The sequence below is a fragment of the Alnus glutinosa genome, chromosome 12, assembly GCF_958979055.1.
Source record: "Alnus glutinosa chromosome 12, dhAlnGlut1.1, whole genome shotgun sequence".
In the NCBI taxonomy this organism is placed as follows: Eukaryota; Viridiplantae; Streptophyta; class Magnoliopsida; order Fagales; family Betulaceae; genus Alnus; species Alnus glutinosa.
In genome coordinates this window covers 4,558,064-4,578,454 of record NC_084897.1, presented here as the reverse complement: position 1 = coordinate 4,578,454, position 20,391 = coordinate 4,558,064, and the positions used below count along the sequence as shown (strand labels likewise).

At 37.6% G+C, this 20,391-nt stretch overlaps 1 non-coding gene across 1 annotated transcript; it reads right to left on the bottom strand.

The window, feature by feature from the left end:
* Positions 1–6,878: 6,878 nt before the first annotated feature.
* LOC133853080 (small nucleolar RNA R71) lies at positions 6,879–6,985 on the bottom strand. Its single transcript, XR_009896204.1, has one exon. It is a non-coding gene; the product is annotated as a small nucleolar RNA R71 (small nucleolar RNA).
* Positions 6,986–20,391: the final 13,406 nt, after the last annotated feature.

The window sequence follows — 20,391 nt, the reverse complement described above, 5'->3', positions numbered from 1 at the left end:
TGCATAAACTCTCAATCATACAGAAACATATTTAATCAATGCACCATGAACTGAGATATCAGGCAAAAACACATGCAATATCTGAAAAGCTATCAAAAGAAAGAAATAAAGTTCCGCATCTTCTTCCCAAAATTTTTTATTTTTTTTTTGTTGAAAAATGAGACAGAGAACAAAAAACAACAAAGACATGCTTATGAAAAAGGAAATGACATCTATTCCCTAGCATGTAAGGTAAAGCCAAACCTGTCCTCATGGAGAGAGGTTTAGAAATACCAAGACAGAAAAGCAGCTGCAAGACGTGCTTTAACTATTATCCCCAAAAGAATATCTGCAGATGTTTCTCAAGACACAAGAGAAAATATGGCGATAGAATAAAAGGTTCCTCAAACAGAATGCAAAGCATGATTAAGATATGACATGATAAACGATGCAATGCAAACATACCTGACATGCACTAGGATTTAGGAACCAAAATCCTAGGCATGGGAAGACTTTGATCACCTTTACTAGGTCAGTCCACTCCCCCTTAAGGGGTGAATGGTCTCATCCTTCTTGACCCATACCTTCTTAACCCGTGGAGATGACTTACGAGTCAAGTCCATGTTGGCCATACTCCTTAGCATACCCTGCATCAGGCTCAGCAACCCTTCATGGCCATGGTTGCTAGTGGGCTTCTGCGGCTTTCTCTTGTAGCGCCTTGATTTGTTCTTCTTTGATTTGCCACTTTGATTGGCAGGAACAAACTGCTGCTGATGCCGTGGAGCCTAATGTGCTGTCGAAGGTAGAATGCCTAATGTAGCTCTTGCTGGAAGCTCCCTTTGAACCTTTGACTTCTAAGCCTGGTGCTATGGACATTTGGGTCGGATGTGACCAGTGATGCAGCAGTGATGACAGGTGGGCAAGCTTCTTTTGTTTGAATGCTTCTTGACATTCTCTACAGAATTATGGTTAGCATTCTTACAAATAACATTGCCCTTACCTTTTATATGTCTCCTATGCGGAGGGACATATTTTGATGAGGAAAAATCTTTAACTTCACTTCTCCTCAGGACATCCTGCTTAATCCAAGGCCTGTGGGATTTCAACAAATAACAATTTGGTCTAATATGACCAATTTTCCCACAATTATGACAAGTAGGAACAAACTTACCTTTTGTTCTTGATTCCTTGGACTTTGGCATCACGTGATTAATTAAGCAAGAATTATCTAAACAAGTTGTATCTTCTATCACAGGCTTAATATCTAATTCAGAATCAGAAGCATGTGAAGTAGAAGTACTTAAATCATCAACAGTTAAATCAGGCTTGTTAGAAACATCTGAGTGAATACAAAGCATGCTCTTCAAATTATCACTAGAGAATTTTGCCAATTTATTCTCAAGCTTGTCAATAATATTAAGCAACATGGTATTCTCAGATCTCAAATAGTCAATCAAAATATGTGATTCAGATAACTAAACAATCAAAGACTCTTTTTCTTGCTTCACCTTTTTGAGCTCTTTTGGAGAAACAATTTTATCTATTTTAGCAAAAACTTCAGAGAGCTCAATATCATGATTTTCTTCAGATAACTGAGAGAAATCCATGATAAAAGGGGTAATCAAAAAATAGAAGTCACAAGAGATGAGGATCACACTCAGGAAATAAATCCTAAACAGAGTGTACTTGCTCTGATACCAATTTGAAAATTAAATGGACTTCTAATTTTAACAAGTGTGTGTGAACAGTGTGCAACAAAATATTAAATGCGGAATTAAAGGAGACAAATATTTTGTTGACAAAGTGGAAACTTAGTTAAGAGAAAAACCACTCCAGGGTAGCCAAACCTAAGATATCCACTATTCAGAAGACAAAGCTAGTTACAAAGTAGTAGCACTCACATACCCCTGATGCAGTAGTCGTACCTTGCACTCTAACATGTAGCCAAACACGAACACCTCTCAACCAGGTCTCCTACCTGAACGGGTCTTCAATGAAATCCTTTACCTTAGGGCCAACCCCTAAGATAGACTTCACAGCTAATCAAATCACACACTGGCAAAGCTAGAGAGCTAGTAGATCTTTAATATCTCCCTAAACACCCTCTCTAAGCTATAAGGAATTCACCACGGAATTCTGTGTTGAATGCATGCCTAGAGCCTCTTATTTATAGGCTTAGGAAGCTCTAAATCGATAAAAAATAGAGTCTCGGGCACGGGTGTTAGGACGGGAGCCATGGCCGTCCGGACGGGCAACTTTTTCCTTGTCCGAAAAGTAATTCTAGAATTTTCACAGGGCTGTCTGGACGCAAGATGTTTCAGTCCGGACGCTTCTATTGGCTGTCTGGATACTTAATTTACAGTATTTTTTGTTAGCTTTCCAATGACGCCAATTTCGTCCCAATCCGATTTTTTAAGTAAAAAGTTATGATCAAAATACCCGAGGGTGTCCAGACGGCTTGACCAAGTGTCTGGACGGTCAACTGCAACCGCCTTTCCGAAGTAGCACTGAAAGCTTCCATAACAAGGCCACGTCCGGATGGTGTTGCCCTAGCGTCCGGACGGTTGTACTTCGGCTGTACGTAATTATCATAATAAGGCTTGGAGCGTCCAGGCCCTGAAGGCTGATGTCCGGACGGTTGGAATGATGTACGCAATTTTCATATTTAAAGCTTGATTGTCCTGACCATGAAGACTGACGTCCGGACGGTTGAACTTTGTATGCACGTCTTGCCTTATAGAGGACATCGTCCAGACGGGATCACACATCGTCTAGACGGTTTCAGCCTTCTTCTCATAACTGTGTATTGAGTTAGAAACCCTAATGCTTGTCTTACACTGAATGGCGTCTGGACGGTATTGCCATGTCGTCCGGATGAATGCACTTGAACAACAGGATCTTCTCGAACTCTGAAGAGCGTTCAGACGCTTTGCCATTATATCCAGACGGATGCAACCTTGAACTGTTCGAAGCTTCTAAACTCTGAAGGGCGTTCGGACGGAAAGTTCTCGTCGTCCAGATGGATGTTGCTGACTGATGAGCGTCCGGACTGAATACCACGTCTTTCGGACAGATGCAAGGGAACTTAACTGATTGATTTGAATTTTGCATAGAGTCTTCTTGAAGCTCATAACTGAAGTGTAGACTCTGAATAAAGCAGCATCCCTATGAAAGTAGCAACATTACATAGAAGTGATTTTGTCCAACAGAATACGGCCAACTCAAAAACTAACAGTATTTTTAGTGAATTATACTAATTTGCTATTTGCTTGTATTGTACATGTATATATGGCAGTAATTATGTCTGTGAACGTTTTCCTGAAGCTAGAAGAATTATTGTGAATATTTTTTACTCACTGAGGATGATACGTGTGGTTTAGTTTTTAATGACTAGTGATTGCTGTTTTATTTAATTTTATGCATATGGTTTGGCATTTGATATATTTAACATGCTCTGGTTGGAATTATGTATATGTTAGTATTTTTATTGGCTACATTCTAGTTAAAACAAAAACACTTTTTGTAATGGTTGCCTTTTAACAGGATAGTTAGTTTTCAAATTGGAATCTTCATATATTTAGACATCTACTGTTCACAAGCTTCTAGAAGTTATCCATGAAGAGTCCTGTGCAAAAATCAAGTCAATTGAACCGGTTCCTGTGCAACCGTCCGGACGGGCCTTTAAAGGCGTCCCGACACCCCGCAGTGTCCTACATATAAACATTGACGATGTCCGGACGTCAAAGCCATACCGTTCGGACGCTCAATCAATTAGTATTCTATAAGAAGTCTGTTCTCAGAAATCGACACTGATTTGGAAGTTTTAGTATTCTGTTCGGACGACTTGGCATCACGTCCGGACGATGTTCATTATGTGCTAGCCGTCCGGACGACTCGGCAACACATTCGGATGATATACAGTAATTCAGATAACTCCAGAATTCCATTCGAACGCGGAAAGGATTTCAGTGAAGACCGTTCGGACACTCGGTCAAGCCGTCCGAACGCACACCTGATAAGGATAAGATAGGCGCGGTTTCTGAAGGATATCGTGATAAGTCTTGAATTATTCGATTCAAGACCCCTTAATTTGCATTTGTTAGACCTAGTTTGTGTTGTATATATAAAGTTTTGTTGTAGTTTTGTTTTATGTCTTATTTTCAGGTCTTAGTTGAAATCTAGTTCAAAACATTTGAATTAGAACTGAAAATACATCAAGGGCAATTTGGTCAATTCTAGAGTTCGAGGCTGATCCTGAAAAGACGAAAAATTGTCCAAGGCATTTTGATCGATCGATTATTTGTACAGCTAATAATTCGATCGATCGAATTTCAGTCGACTCAACTTCGATCGATCCAGATGCGATCGATAGATTCTCAGAACACAACATTTTCGATTGATCGACTTCGCATCTTCCAAAAGGTCCAGATATTTCCAAATCTTTGTGCAATCCAAATCAAAAGTTGGGTTTAATGGACAGAAATGGACGGCGACCAGCTCTGTTTGTGCGGCTAGAATTGATCCTTGATGAGTTCCTTGTAAATTAAATCTCTATATATATGAGATTAGGGATTTAGGTTTAAACATGCACCTTTTTGGGAATTTCTGATTTGCTCAGGTGTATCAATTAATTTATTGTGTTTTTAGATTCCATTAATGCACGTTTTATGGGCTTAGTTCCAGAGAGCTTGTCTCCTTTCTTTTTCTTCCTTGTTCTTCATGTTCTAGCTTAGGTTTTATTTCCTTTATGTAATCTGAATTTTATGATTTTAATATAGTTGTTTTTAGTTCATTTTAATCTTATTTCCTTTATTTTTATTTTTATTTTTATTAATTTTCATGCTTAGATTAGTTTAATCATGCATGGCTAAATTAGTTCTGAGGGTTTGATCAAAATCCTCTCCAAAAACCATGAAGTGTTCTTGAGGTTCTTAGGATTTTCTTGAGATGTTTGATGATTGTTCAGGGCTAGAGGATCTCAAAACCCATGCTAAAAGGTTTTGTTTTCAAGATTCCAATCTAATTATTCATGAAAAAGAGTTAAACTTGTCTATGAGTTTTCTTAGATTTCTTGAGTAAAACCAACGTTCTTGGAAACAAGAACGATGTCTTTTGCAATGGTTCTAATTTGACATGATTTATGTTTACCTATTAGAGTCACCTTATAGGGTATGCTAGGGAATACTAGTCGTTTCACACATTTGGTAGTTTAAACCGTTTTTCAATTATAGTGTAACTTTTACGTGATGCGACCGGTGTGAAACTAGATACCTTATCATTGTGGCCTAATTAGGTTTTTCTTGTATTGTTTATGCTTATTAGGATGTGTTGTAGAGTAGTAAGCTAGAGAGCATTAATCACTCCACACCTTTCGTAGTGTAAACGTTTTTCAATTATAGACTAATCTTTACGTGGAGTTGATTAATGTAAAACTAGGTTCTTTATAACTACATCTTAACGAAAGTGTTTTCGTGTCGAGGTCGTCATAATGGTTGACGCCCATTACGCGCTCATATCATGCATGTTAGGAAGATTCATATAGACTTTAAGCATCTCATTGGTTAAGGATTGGACAAGATCAATACCCTAAGTTTCTTTTAAGTTTGCTTTCAATTTTCGCTTTCATTCATTCACTTTATTGTTGTAGCTTCAAGTCTACAACCTTTACTTTTATTTTTACCTTTAAGTTAAGTTAAATACGCTCTTTAGGTATCCTATTACGCAAAACAACCAATAATGTATGTGGTTCGATCACCCTTACTGTAGTACAATTGATTCGTACTATTGCGAGTGGTAAACTTATAAATGTAAAATCCACATATCATGTCGTTGAGACACGTACCAATTTTTGGCGCCATTGCCGGGGATTAACTGTTGTTTATGGGATATTTAGGATTGTATTTAGTTTGATTTAGTACATATTGTAAATTCTGTCCATAAGTTGTTTTTGGTTCTGTATAAAAACAGTTTTTAGTGTTTTTGGTGTTTTAATTTGGTTTTGTTTGTTTTCTATAGAATTCTGTTTCTGCAGAAAATTCGATCAATCGATTTTCTGTGACCTAAATTTTCGATCGATCGACATAAAATTAGATCGATCGATTTTTGTTTTGAGCAGCACTGTTTTTCTACTGTCTCTGGACCGAATCTACATTTAATTTCTTACTGTCCTGTGCATATTTAGACTTTGATTTTGTTTAGATTTATTTTTTCTGCATTTCTGTTACGTTTTCCTTTCTGCAGGGAATCGATCGATCTATTTTTATTTCGATCGATCTACTTTTCCTGCATCAGCACTTTAGCTGCTGCTACACTGCCTCACTGTAGAATTGGTTAGTTTTCTTCCTTTTTCATTTTATTTCTTTTATGTACCTTGTATATATAGATTAAATTTTGTTGGTGCATGTTTGGTCATCGTTCATTATCATTGCCTATTTTTCCATACAACCCAAACTTAGAGCGGATTTCTAGACGAAGTAGATCCAAACGGAACTCACGTCTAAGAGCCCATTCTAAATCACCAATGGCTGAAGAACCAAAGCCTGTGCTGTTGAGGGACCACTATGTTCCCTCAACATACATACCTATTTCAAGCCTTCAGTTGCCGGACATTATGGCATCTCATTTTGAAATTAAGTTCGGATTCATTCAAATGCTTCCATTATTTTATGGACTTAATACTGAGGACCCTTATAAGCATTTAGATGAATTTATTGAAATCTGCCCCACCATAAGGTTGCAGAATTTTACAGAGGATGCTTTAAAGATGCGCCTCTTTTTGTTCTCCTTAAAAGAAAAAGCTAAGTATTGGTTGACTTCCTTAGAGACCAACTCTATTACTTCTTAGGCTCAGATGCAACACGAGTTCCTTAAGAAGTACTTTACCATATGGAAGACCAATCATATACGAAAAAGCCATAACTGGTTTTTCACAGATAGAGGGAGAACCTTTTCATGAGACTTGGGAGAGGATGAATGACCATTTACGAAAGTGTCCACATCATGCTGTTCTCAAGTGGCAGCTTGTATAGTGCTTCTATGATGGCTTAACTGAGCCTTATAGACAGATGGTAGATGCCTCATGTGGGGGTGCTTTTATGTTGAAGAGTGAGGATGATGCATGGACACTTTTTGAAAATCTTTCTGAAAATTCTTTACACCATTCATCATCCGGTCGTAGGACAAACGCTCAGAGCCAAACTCTTTATGAGGTATCCCAACCTTTGGTCTTGAATTCCAAAGTGGATGCCTTATCTAGAAAGTTAGATCAATTGTTAGCATCTGGTTTTGTTCCTGCGACTGCATCTCATATACACACACCACATGATGCATGTTCATTTTGCTTTGACCCATCACATCAGGCTGAAAATTGTCCTATTGTTGGACAGTCTTCTGAGCCTCCTATTGAGTAGATGAACGCAGTTTACTCTAGACCGGTTAGTGATCATTTTAATAATTTCTTATAACCCGGCCTTGAGAAACAATAGTAGTATGTGGCGGCCTAATGTTCCACAGTACAATGGACTGCAAAACCAAGCATATCAGCAGTCCAACAATCAATTTTATCAGCCGCCACCTGATAGTCGTCCTCCCAACCTACAATAGCAATCAGCCCTTCCACCTCCTAGAAATTCCACATTTGAGGAAAAGGTGTTGACCAGTCTCAGTAAATTTGAGTCTTAGACTCAAATTCTGAATTCTCAATCTCAGTCTATAGCAAAGCTAGAAGTCCAACTTGGACAACTAGCTAAGTCCTTTAATGAGAGAGAGATAGGGAAGTGTTCTAGTCCACCTGTTGCAAGTCCTAGGAGTGGAGGGGTAGTCATTAATCCAAAGGTGGGAGAGACAAAGACTGAACCAATAGGGCAATTAGAAAAGACAAAACTTGCCAAGGGTAAGGGAGTGTTTACTGAAGCACCACACTCCACAACAACATTCTTTGAGGCACAATTTAAACCTGAAGTGCCTTATCCTCTAAGCCTCAAGGATCCGAATGGGCACGAAACGATAAATTTGGCCCAACCACTCCCAGACACAAATCCATTCATTAGCAGTGAGTTTTGAAGGGTCTGGCTGAAGACGTTAAACTTAGCGCACCTGGGAGGCAACCCATTCATTTTGTTTGAGTGTTTATACTTAATGCTTGTTATTTTTATGTTTTTTATTGATCTGTTTTTATGATTTTTCATTCAAAGGGGTTTCGATCGATCTATTTTTGTTTCGATCGATCGAGTTTTATTGAGATCGATCGAGTTTTGTTAGATCGATCGATATTCGCATCGATCGATATCACCCAGTAGGCCATATGCTTAGTTTTTAAACACCCGTGCGCCTCATTTTGTTATTTCTTTTATTATCTTGTATATTGCTCTCTCTTTTTAGTTTTCTTTTTTAGGTTAAGTGTTCATACCAATAAGTTTGGGGGTGTGCTATGAGCCATACCTCCCCATTCAGTTTTTCTTTATCCCTTAACCATGCTTTCGTTTTGTACACATTGGGGACAATGTGATATTTTAAGTTTGGGGGTATAGAAGTACACTTAGTCTAAGTTTTGTACAAAAAAATTTTCAAATTTCTTTGTGAATATCTTTGTTGTTTTGTAGAAATTAGTTGATTTATAACTGTGATTTGTTTTTCATTGACAATTTTAAAATTTTGAACACATGATCACACAATTAGAGATTCTAAGTCTGCTTAATTACTTTTGGCTATGAGATTCACATGTAGAAATTTGAAAATCATGACATACATTGGCATATTGTTTGTGGGGTATGTACTTAATTTAATACCTTGCATATGGTTTTTAGTGTCTCGGAAAACCAAGATTACTTGTTAGATGGATGACGTGGGCATAGTTAAAAAAAAAAACTTCATTGAGTAACTGGACCTCTTGCCTTATTAAGCATTGAGTGTTCGTGTCAAAAGATGTAAGTAAATAAAAAATGGTTAGCTTGACTTCGTAGTTCTTCTTGACTTGAGTTATTAAGCCCTTAGGGATGTTTTACATCTAGTGCCCTAAAGCCATCTGGTTTGGAAGTCACTGGCCTAACACTTGGTACATAGGTCATTTAGAAGCTTAAAGGAGTTGAGCATTGCACAACCATAATAAATAATGTAAATAAAGTATGCCTATGCCTTAGTTATTCCATCTAGCGAGAGATATAAAGAATTTCGAGACATTGAAGCATGTATGTATGTTATATTCTTTGAAAGCTCCATAATTGTATGTTAATATCAAACTGCATCATTTCTAACATGTGAAATTTTAGCTGGCCATTTGTAAGTGAGTAGACTACGATTTTCTGAACTGTGTGAAGATGGAGTTTATTAGTTTAAAGTTGTTCATGAATTTTGAACCATTGTATATTTTGTAAAGATAATGTTTATAGGTAGCATTTATGCTAAACCTTCACGAGACTTCACTCGTCCACTAGGGTAGGCTAGGGGTTTAAAAGGCTTGTTGCATGTCCTAAATGCAATCGCGTTTCCGACGAAAGAGGATGTCGATTAGTTGTTTATATTTTAATTTCTAGTTGTAATGCTAGGGACTAGCATTATGTAAGTTTGGGGGTGTGATAAGTCTTGAATTATTCGATTCAAGACCCCTTAATTTGCATTTGTTAGACCTAGTTTGTGTTGTATATATAACGTTTTGTTGTAGTTTTGTTTTATGTCTTATCTTCAGGTCTTAGTTGAAATTTAGTTCAAAACACTTGAATTAGACCTGAAAATACATCAAGGGCAATTTGGTCAATTCCAGAGTTCGAGGCTGATCCTGAAAAGATGAAAAATCGTCCAAGGCATTTCGATCGATCGATTATTTGTATAGCTAATAATTCAATCGATCGACTTTCAGTCGACTCAACTTCGATCGATCCAGATGCGATTGATCGATTCTCAGAGCACAACATTTTCGATCGATCGACTTTACATCTTCCAGAAGGTCTAGATATTTCCAAATCTTTGTGCGATCCAAATCAAAAGTTGGGTTTAATGGACAGAAATGGACAGCGACCAACTCTGTTTGTGCAGCTAGAATTGATCCTTGATGAGTCCCTTGTAAATTAAATCTCTATATATATGAGATTAGGGATTTATGTTTAAACATGCACCTTTTTAGGAATTTCTGATTTGCTTAGGTGTATCAATTAATTTCTTGTGTTTTTAGATTCCTTTAATGCACGTTTTCTGGGCTTAGTTCCAGAGACCTTGTCTCCTTTCTTTTTCTTCCTTGTTCTTCATGTTCTAGCTTAGGTTTTATTTCCTTTATGTAATCCGAATTTTATGATTTTAATATAGTTGTTTTTAGTTCATTTTAATCTTATTTCCTTTATTGTTTTTGATTAATTTTCATGCTTAGATTAGTTTAATCATGCATGGCTAAATTAGTTCTTAGGGTTTGATCAAAATCCTCTCCAAAAACCATGAAGTGTTCTTGAGGTTCTTAGGATTTTCTTGAGATGTTTGATGATTGTTTAGGGCTAGAGGATCTCAAAACCCATGCTAAAAGGTTTTGTTTTCAAGATTCCAATCTAATTATTCATGAAAAAGAGTTAAACTTGTCTATAAGTTTTCTTAGATTTCTTGAGTTTACCAACGTTCTTGGAAACAAGAACGATGTCTTTTACAATGGTTCTAATTTGACATGATTTATGTTTACCTATTAGAGTCACCTTATAAGGTATGCTAGGGAATACCGGTCGTTTCACACATTTGGTAGTTTAAACCGTTTTTCAATTATAGTGTAACTTTTACGTGATGCGACCGGTGTGAAACTAGATACCTTATCATTGTGGCCTAATTAGGGTTTTCATGTATTGTGTATGCTTATTAAGATGTCTTGTAGAGTAGTAAGCTAGGGAGCATTAATCACTCCACACCTTTCGTAGTGTAAACGTTTTTCAATTATAGACTAATCTTTACATGGATTTGATTAATGTAAAACTAGGTGCTTTATAACTACGTCTTAACGAAAGTGTTTTTGTGTCGAGGTCATCGTAATGGTTGACACCCATTACGCGCTCATATCTTGCATGTTAGGAAGATCCATTTAGACTTTAAGCATCTCATTGGTTGAGGATTGGACAAGATCAATACCCTAAGTTTCTTTTAAGTTTGCTTTCAATTTCCGCTTTCATTCATTCACTTTATTGTTGTAGCTTCAATTCTACAACCTTTACTTTTACTTTTACCTTTAAGTTAAGTTAAATACGCTCTTTAGGTATCCTATTACGCAAAACAACCAATAATCTCTGTGGTTCGATCACCTTTACTATAGTACAATTGATTCGTACTATTGCGAGTGGTAAACTTATAAATGTAAAATCTACGTATCGTGTCGTTGAGACACGTACCATATCGTAGAAACCCGTCCGGACGTGGCTAACTTCCACCTGGACAGTCGACAAACAGAGTCTGTTTTTCAGCAGATTTTAAGGTCTCTTGAAGCCTATAAATAGGAGGCACTAGGTCTGTGTTTTGTACAAAATTCGGTGGTGAATTCCATAGTGCTTTGTGAGGGTGTTTGGGGAGAATTGAAGATCCGCTAGCTCTCCAGCCGTTGCCGGTGTGTGCTCGTTGTTTGTGTGAAGTCTATCTTAAGGGTTTGCCCTAAGGTAAAGGAATCCATCAAAAACCCCTTCAGGTGGAAGATCTAGTTGGGAAGCGTTCGTGTTAGGTTACATGTCAGAGTTAAAGGTATGACTACTGCATAGGGTTATGTGAGTACGAGTGTCTTGTAACTAGCTTTGTTTTTGGATAGTGGATTTCCTAGGTTTGGTTGCCCCAGAGTGGTTTTTTCTCTTCATAGAGTTTCCACTTCGTAACAAATATCTTGTCTCATTTAAATTCCGCATTTAAGATATTTGTTTGCACACAAACACACACTTGGTTTAAATTAGAGGAATTATTTTCAATTGGTATCAGAACTTGGTACACTTTGTTTAAGATTTATTTCTTGAGTGTGATCTTTTTTACTTCAATTTTTTTTCCATATAATGTCTCAATCTCTTCATTGCATTCCTGCCTTTGATGGCACAAATTATGGGTATTGGAAAGCTCGTATGTGCTTCTTTTTAAAATCTATTGATGTTTGGCAAATTGTAGAAACTTGTTGGATTAAGCCAGAGGCTACAACTGCCGAACTATCTGTTGCTCAAAATAGTGCACGACTTTCCAATGATAAGCCCTCCATGCTCTATGTCAAGCGCTTTCCCCATCTGAATTCGCAAGAATTTCAAATTGTGAATCCGCTAAAGAAGCATGGCAAATCTTAGAAACATCATATGAGGGCACCAAACTTGTTAAATCTGCCAAGCTCCAGATGTTGATTTCTAGATTTGAAGAAATTAAGATGATAGAGAATGAGACATTTGGTGGGTTTTACACCAGGATCAACGACTTGAAAAACTCGATGGTGAGTCTCGGGAAGAAGGTCTCTGATGCAAAACTCATCAAAAAGATTCTAAGGTCTTTGCCAGAGCGTTTTAGGATTAAAGTGACTTCCATTGAAGAAAGCAAGGACTTAGGCTCTATGAAGATTGAAGAGTTGGTGGGATCTCTTCAAACTTATGAGTACTCCCTACCCCCAGTCAAGGCAACTAAAAGCAAAGCCTCATCAAATGAAGACTCAGACAATGAAGAAGAATTAGCCCTAATCACCAACGGGATCAATAAATTGATGAAGACTGATAAATTCATCGAAGGACGGAGGGAAACTCCCAGTGAAGCCGAGCTAGAAGAAGATCTAAGAGGTCAGAGATGTTGTGAGTGCTCCGACTTTGGGCACATGAGAACTGAATGTGCAAATCTTAAGCAAGCTAAGGGGAAGGCCTACTTGCAACTCTCAGCTATGAGTCTGAGAAAGAAGAAGAATCTTCTGAGGATTGTCTAACACGTGTGGCTCCATGTGAAAATCAGGATGATCTTTACTACTCTAAGCATGGTGATGAAGCACTAAAAGAGGAATATTGTGTCATGTACATGGAACTCAAGAAGCTGAGAAAGTCTAACCAGCAGAAGGTGATAAAGCTGAACATGATGAAAACAGAAAGAGACATGTTACTTCAAAAGATCACAGACATGGAAGATAAACTGATGGATGCACAGTTACAGTTGGAGAAGTTATCAAACAACAAGATAGCTCAGATGCTGACAGGTCAGAAGTGCTCATCTGACAAAACTGGTCTCGGTTATGTAGCTACTGATTCCTCCAACATTGCTTGTACTTCCAGAACTGTGGTTTTGAAGCCCTCAGGTTTCGAGCCTCATAATGAAAAAGGTAAGGCTATTATGGTTTCTTGTGAGAATGATAAGACTACTCCCGCAAAGTCTAAGCATTCTACATAGAGAAGCCTACATACATGTCATTATTGTGGGATGGTGGGACATATTAGACCAAATTGTGGTCAGTTAAAATTCCCAAGAACTTGGAATAAGAAGAATGCTCCTAAGAAGGAAAAAGATGTTGAAGAACATTCCAAGACAAAATATGTTCCTCCACATAGGAGACAACCCATTCAAAAGTTTATCCCTATTTGCCATCACTGTGGGTTGAACGGTCACATCCAACCCAAGTGCCCCCACGAACTTGTTCAGAGGTCTAAAGTGAAGAAAGAGTTACCAAAGAAAGATTCTGCTAGCACCAGACCTCCTAGAAAGCATCAGGCTCATAGGAAATTATCAAGGTATGCTCCACTGGTGCACAAAACTCCCATATGTCACCAATGTGGAGTTAATAGTCATGTCAGACCCAAGCATCCTCAGCCTCGGAAATACCCACCTAGAAAGACTAGACCTCATTCAAGATATCCTTCTCCAAGAACATCAACGACAACAACAGAGGTTTGCTCCTGTAAAACAGGCCTGGTTGCCAAAGAAAAACAAATCTCAGCATCATGAAGAAAAGCCACAGAAGCCTAAAAAGGATCCTTCCTATGAAGAATTACCCATTGCTGGCAGCTTTATGAAGAGCTTAATCAGATATATGGAACTGCTGTCGAAGGATGGAGGACAGGATAGGCACACTCACTTCCCCAGGGGGAGTGATAAGTGATGAATGTTACACATTCAAGCCCCTTAATTTACATATGTTAAGCTCTTAGTTTTGTTATAGTTTGATGTTTTGTGTTGTTTTTGTGTTTTCTTGTATTTTACAGGTTTTGTAAGAAAATCCATCAAATTCCAAGATTATAACGAAGTCGGCAAACTCACTTTTGGATAGATTCAATTCCAATCAATTTTGAATTTAAGGAAAGAGAAGTTGGCAAAAATTCGTTATTTTCGGAAAGAATCCAGAATGAGCGTGTCTTAGTAATTTAATCATAACTTTCGGATCAAGTATTGGATTGCAACGAAATTGATGGCGTTGGAAAGATAAGACACAATGCAACAAATATGTCAGAAATAGGTTTTTCCTAATTCGGATGTTTACCCTTCATCATCCACTCTTATTCTCGAGACGCCATATGAAGTCCGAGCCCCTATTGCTTATGAGCTACCAAGAGGTCAAGAGAGTAGTTTGTTAGGGTTATTAGAAGAGCAAAAAAGAGACCATCAAGGTAGAAAACTTCCTTGATTATTCTCCTCATTTTACTCCAGTTCATGATTCCCTTCCGGATGAGGAACTGTTTAAGAAAGGAATCTACCTCGATATGAGGACATTCGGAATTACCTTTCTGTAAGTAAAATTTGTTCTCTTTGGTCGAAGAGGAAAAAAAAAGAAAAAGAAAAAAAAGATTGGTGCTTCAAATTTAAACTTAAGGGTCAAAGAGCACTGAGCGCATCAAGGATGTGGATTCCGTTGGCTTGGAGGATCCCACATATTTTGACTAAATGAGTCAACTTCATAGGTTCGAGCACAGGGAATGTGCACTCGAGTCCTCCATCAGGCCAGGGTACATGATCTCCTTCCGGATTTATTTTCTCCATTGTTGTTTTACTCTTAGTTTATATTTTTACAACAATGTGTTGCACTTGACTGGTATTTGGTTGGAGTATCACTCTCTTTTTTAGGACATGTGTTTTTACAATCAAGTTTGGGGGTATGATATGCCCCACATCTACTCATTCAAGTATTCCTATCCTTTTACTGTTATGTTCAGTTCTATACACACATTGAGAGAGAATGTGTTATTCAAGTTTGGGGGTATGGAAAAACGAAATACTGTCAATATTTTGCTATGTTATCTCTAAGAATTTGGTTGAACTTAAATTCTGATTTGTATTTCATTCGTGAGCTTAACATGATGAACACATGATCATTTGACTAGGGAATTTAGAATTTTGTTATTTTCTTTGGCAGCATGAGATATTACTTATTTCAATTTGATTCTCACAAGCACACTAGCATGTAGTCTGTGGGGTATGAAATTTGAAATCAGTTGTGTCTATTATCAATATATTGGATGCAGCTGGGTAACTTGTTGGAGGAATAACCTTGGAATAAAAAAAAAATAAAAAAAAAAAGAGAATAATATTGATCACTTTGAGATTTTTGCTGAGTAACTGGATCTCTTGCTTCATTAAGCATTGAGTATTCGTGTCAAAAGGTGGAAGTTTGCTTTGATTGATAAAATGGCTAAGTTTAGCTTTGTAGCATTTTTTACTCGAGTTAGTAAGTGTTTAGGGTGTTTTACACCTAGAGCCCTAAAACCATCTGGTTTGAGATTCATTGACCTAACACTCGATACATGGGTCAATTAGAAAGTTTAAGGGAGCTAAGCATTGCACAGCCTGCATATAATAATAAAAAAAAAAAAAAAAAATTGCCTTAGTTGTTTTATCTAATGGGGAGTCCAACAAATTTTGAGTATTGAACTATTCATGATTGAGATTAGTTTTTGAAACCCCATGACTATGTTAAGTTCACTTTACACTAGTTGAATATTGTGATATCTCATAATGCCATGTTAGTAGCTTAATTTTTAATTCCCTAAAATTGTGAAGATGAAGTTTATTTTGTTAAGCTTGCAAATGAATGAGAACCATTATTTTTATGACGCTGCATTCTTGGGGATAATATGGTAGAAAAAATGTTTGTGGGTATCATTTATGGCAAATCCTCACGAGACTTCACTCGTCCACTAGGGAGTCCTAGGGGTTTAAAAGGCTTGTGCATAAGCAAAATGCAATCGTACATCCCACGAAAGAATGATTTATCTTGTTGTTTTTTAGTTTTATTTCTTGTTTTGTATTGCTAAGGGACTAACAATATGTAAGTTTGGGAGTGTGATAAGCGTCGAATTTTGCACATTCAAGCTCCGTAACTTTCATATGTTAATTCCTTAGCATTGTTATTTGTTTGATTTTGTGCTGTTTTATTGTTTTTAGGTTTTAAATAAACATGCAATTAATTCCATTGATTTTGGGCTTAAAGTACACTTTGAGAAGACGTAGAAGATATTAGTAAGCTTAACCAATCATAATAGAAGACTTATATGATGTGGTTAAGTTTACTCAAATCAAGGAAATGATTAAATCGGAATTTTTCCAATAAGAGTCAAAATCGGATTGGATTCAAATTTGGATTCTGCATACATCTAAATGTTTTAATCATAACTTTCTGTTCAGATATCTGATTGTAATGAAATTAGTGGCGTTGGAAAGCTAATAACAAATTCAACAAATATATCTGAAATACCTCTTTCCCAATTCGGACGTTTACTATGTCAAAATTGCCCTGTAATAAAAGACCACAAATTTGGACGAATTTGGAATCCTTTTCCTATTTGGATTGAAGTTTCAATCTCTTACTTGGACTAAGAGACTAAGTTCTAATTTTTCTTGAATTTCTAGAGCTTTTAGGCCTCACCTAATCTCTATAAATAATTTCTAATCACTTAATAACCACAATATTGCTAACCCATAAGCATTACTTAGGGTTGATCACAATAAAATAACATTTTAACAAAATACCCAAAAACTAGGGTCTATGAAAACTTACCAAAAATTCGCCACGCCAAGACCAAATGCTCGGGAAGCTCCTAACAACTCCAAACCATAAAAAATCTAGAGAAAATACCAAGTTAAACTCATTTCTAAAAGATTTATTAAAAATCTCAAAAAATGCGAGTTTAACGATTTACCTCTAAACGTTCAATCAAAACGTAGATCGGGCTTCGAGGATTATGTTATTGAAGTAGGATCTAAGATTGGACAGCTGGATTTCAAGATATCACAGTTTTTAGATGAAAAATTGTATAGAAAAACAGAGAAATTCCGAGCTGCCGAGAAGAAAAGGGCGTTCTGCCCTCTTTAAAACAGGCCCCGTCCGGACGGGCATCATAAATCTTCCGGACGAGGGCCATTTAAGAAGGCCGTTCGGACGGGCATTAACCACCGTCCGGACGTGTGCCACCCATTGCAAGCCATTTGAATGCGCGTGAAATGAGGCATCCGCCTTATGCTAATAAGGTATCGTCTGGACAAGCCTCTTGTGCCGTCTGGACGCACCAAATTAATTTTACTTATTTCCTTTATTTCAATTTTCCATCTCCTTTCTAATTCATTTTCTCACATTTTTCTCTTATATACATTATTTCTTTGGACTATAAAACATTCTCTGCGCGTCCTATTGTATTTTCCAGTTATCAAATCAATTTTAGTCATTTATTCATTAGATTTTATTCTTAAAACTGTTGATTGAAAAATTAAAATGACTTCTAACACAAAGCAAGTGTGTGTGCACACAAAGTGTTAACAAAATAATAACAATGAAGAATTTAAATGACACAAGATTTTTGTTAACGAAGTGAAAACTCAATATGAGGAAAACTACTCCGGGGCAGCTAAACCCATGATGTCCACTATTCAGAAGACAAGACTAGTTACAAAGTAGTAGCACTCACATACCCCTGATGCAGTGGTTGTACCTTGAACTCTGACGTTTAACCCAACACGAACGCTTCCCAATGAGGTCTCCTACCTGAAGGGGTCTTTAATGGAACCCTTTACCTTAGGGTCAACCCCTAAGATAGACTTCAATTAAGCGCAACAACAGCACACACAATAATGCCTTTAAAGAGACAACTTAGCTCAGTAATCTCACAATATAACTCTCTAAGCACGATATAACTCTCTAAGCACGAAGGGAATTCAGTACCGAATTCTTACTGTTCTCAAGCCTAGGTGCCTCTATTTAGAGACTGAGGGTTCAAATGAGCGTCTAGCTTGATAAAACCTAGGCGCCATCCAGACGGTAGTCATAGGGCGTCTGGACGGACAACTGTGCGATCAGCTTTCTAAAAATTTCACTGAAATTCTTTCCTATTTTGAGCTGCGTCTGAACGGTGGTGTCCTGTCGTCCCCACAGTCGCACTTCAACTGCAAGTAATTTCTATACCAAGGCTTCGCGCGTCCGGACCAAGGGGATGGTCGTCCGGACGGTTGATCTGATGCACGCAATTTCCATATCTGATGCTCGCGCATCTGTACCATGTTGACTGGTGTTCGCACGTCTGGATTTTGAATGCGATACTTGCCATATGGATGAGCACGTCCGGACGGGAATCTACGTCGTCCGGATGGTTGCAGTGATCTTCCCATAACTCTGTTTTGGAAGGAAATCCTTAAGCTTGTCAAACATTAAGAGTCATCCGGACGTGCTGCTAAAACGTCCGGACGAATGCAAGCTAGAGTAGTTCAAAGCTTCTCAACACAGAGGAAGGTCTGGATGGAAAGTTCTCGTCGTCCGGACGGTATGACACGTTGTCCGGACGGCTGGCAGGGAACCGAATTTTCTGACTTGTAAATTGAGCAGAATCTTTTGGAAGCACTCAGAATAGCGGAATCCCTGTTAAAAAGCATCATTACAAAGAAATGATTTTGTCCAATAGAATGTGTCCAATTACAAACTAACAAACTCCCTCTTTGGCCATTCTGGGACAAAAATCACTTGACCGGTTAAAAATACAATCCCGGTCCAAATAAAAATTACTCTCCCTTTTTGTCACAGAGGAACAAAGGGTAAAACAGAGTAATGATAAAAATCACACAAAAATTACTCCCCCTAACGGTCTCAGAAGGACCAAGGTAAACAGAGTAATAAAATATCCAAGAGTTTAAACAGAAGTAGCAAATTATAAAAATAAAAAATAAATAAAAAAATAAAAAATCTTGTTAGTGCACAAGGAAAATCCGGCATTATATCGGCAGTAAAAGGGACTTTTCAAAAGTTATAGACATCACAAATATGCATTTAATAATCTCAACAACATTCCCAAAATAATCAGAATTCTAACAGTTTAAAAAAAACTGAAAAGAATAAAGTTAACTAGAAAAGTACCTGGAATGAGAGAGTAATGCACAAAAGGACAAAAGAGGACAAGATAATGCAAAAACTCACAAGAACACACTCACTAGAAGTCAAAAGAGAAAGTGAAGTTGTGGGGTAGCTTCTGAAATGCGGCGGCTAGGTTTTATAAAGGCTGTGGGGTCCCAGTCCGGACGGCTCATTGACCCGTCCGGACACGCTGTTCCTCGTAAACATGCGGACAGGCAGCGCGCGTCCTGACATGTAACCTTACTGTCTGGCCGTCGGAGCTGCGGGCGTCCGGACATGTAACATAACCGTCCGGCCGACTAGGCCACACCCGTCCGGACGCCAAGAGAGGCCGTCTGGACGCTTCACACTGAAAAGGCAGAAACTGAGGGAAAAAATAGCAGAAAATATTTTTCCTAATATCAGCCTCAGAACATGCATGTATAATCAACTAATAAAGCAATCAGATAGCATCTCAAAACTATGCAAAGATATAAAAGAGAGTTGAGAGTTCAATCAGCACAAAGATTTTCCTGTAGATAGAAAATTTAGAAGGATTACTCAACTCATAAAATGCGTGTGTGTGTGAAGACATTTCCCAAAAGGTATGACTTGCACTGATATGACAAAGGGCAACCAGATTTTCTAGACAAGAGAGAAAATCAATGAAAGATTAGTCAAAAGTCAAACCTTATAAGTTATCAAGGCCTAGTCACCCTTATCTGATACACTCCCCCTAAGATGCAGCATCCAATTGTTTTACTTGTACCATGAAGGACAAGGTAAATATTTTACTTGCACCATGAAGGACAAGGCATATTTTAGCAAATAAGCAGAAAATATACATATATAGCGCAAAATTCATAAGAGTAACTGCTTGATTCTTTTGATGCTGCAACCTATAGAAAATGCCAGAATTTTTAGGTTTTAGGTTCAACTAGCATTTGGTCAATTTGGCCATCTTATCAAAAACCTCTTCTCTTATCCAGAATTTCTAAAAGCAAAAAGTCAGAGAAGAAAAGATGTACCTTTAAGGGAGTCTTGGATAGTGTACATTTTTATCGCATGAGGAAAGAAGCTATCCAACTTTTGCATATACAGGAAAACACTTGGCAGATATAGTCATAAACTCTCAATCATATCTAAGCAAAGTAGAT